We start from the raw sequence: 1,560 nt of genomic DNA, 5'->3' as shown, positions 1-1,560 counted from the left end.
ACTCCAAGGTTTGCAGCAAAGAAAGGGTTTACTCACGTGGCAGCCAAGCGAGGAGATGGGACACCGAGTCCCGGACGCCCCTTCTTGAAGGCAAGGGGCTTGGGGTATTTGGGGATGAAGAAGCAGGGTGTTCTGAGGCGTGGGGGCCGTGAGCAGCGTGGAGAAGGTGGTTGGAAAAAGATGCAGTCATTGTCATTCTGCACAGATGTAACCAAGCTCCAGGCCTCTGCACGTTAAAACATGGAGGTGCTTAGCACAATCGGAGGGTGGAGACTTGAGCCCTCTGACGTCAAAGGTCACCGAGCAGACGCTCACACATGCCCAGTTGGAGGGCTGGTGGTCTTATCCAGTCTTAACTGGCTCCGCTTGAACTAGACACAGCTGACTCAAGTTCTTGGAAAACAACTTGGACAAATATCTTATCCTTTAGGCTACGTGCCCCTTGGAGGACAAGCACCTTTTTTGTAGCAACAATTAAAACGACCTTGATGGTGAAAGCAGGGTACAGGTGTAATGGATTCAATTAATGATTACCCACGGTCTCACCAGGAGTCCTGCATTTGCATTTTGCACGGGGCCCTGTAACTCCTGTAGCCCGTCCTACCCACAGTTCCACGGGCTCCCCTTCTATTCCTCCACCCGGATGCCAGAAACGCCCGCCACACTGGGGCTTGCTCTCCCGGCTCCTGGGACTCCTCGGCCCTCCTCCTTCTCTCTGGATCTGCAGCAGCTAAAAGGGCTGAGAGTCCAGGAGGAGTACCCTCCGTGCACACTGGCAGCTCCTCCTGTGCGGCTTCACATCCTACAGGATAAATCAGTACCCAACTCTATCAGTTCATCAAAGTCAAAATTCTCTAAAATGTGTTTAATTAAAACAAGAGTCTCTTGGGCTTTCTCAGATTAGACGTGATCAAACCCACCCAGAATACTGGATTTCTCTTGGCGTTTAGGCTGGGTCTCTGTCCAATTCCCTGCCTCTGATGGTCTCCAATGCTTGACTCAAAAGGGAGAGAGAGAGGGAGGGAGAGAGAGAGGGAGGGAGAGAGAGAGGGAGGGAGAGAGAGGGAGGGAGAGAGAGAGGGAGGGAGGGAGAGGGAGGGAGAGAGAGAGGGAGGGAGAGAGAGAGGGAGGGAGAGAGAGAGGGAGCCCATCGGAAAGGCTGCAAAGGTCCACTGTTGGCTGTTGGCTATGACCGGCCTCTCCCTGGAATCCTGCCCAGCACGTGTCCGTGCCTCTGGGGACAGAAGACAAAGCTATGCATCGCTACGAAGGTGACCAGGATGGTGCCCGGGGAAGGAGCCAACGCTCTCCCCAGATTTATCTCTTCCCAACCACCCCGAATGTTCTTTCTTCCTTGGATGGTCTCCAGATCCCGCTCCTTCCTTAAAATTCAAGCAGCCCCCCTCATCCATCTTGCTCCATAATTGACTTTAGATGAATCTACTTCCCGAACGATAACTCTTTTCTCTCCTCTCCAGAGGTCCACGGAAAACTGACATGTAACCATGCATATCACACCAGCGAGAAAAACCCACATCAGAGCAAACTTTGAGATTTTTT

The sequence above is a fragment of the Pseudorca crassidens genome, chromosome 15 (genome assembly GCF_039906515.1).
Source record: "Pseudorca crassidens isolate mPseCra1 chromosome 15, mPseCra1.hap1, whole genome shotgun sequence".
NCBI classification, from domain to species: Eukaryota; Metazoa; Chordata; class Mammalia; order Artiodactyla; family Delphinidae; genus Pseudorca; species Pseudorca crassidens.
Note: the sequence above shows the minus strand (reverse complement) of the source record.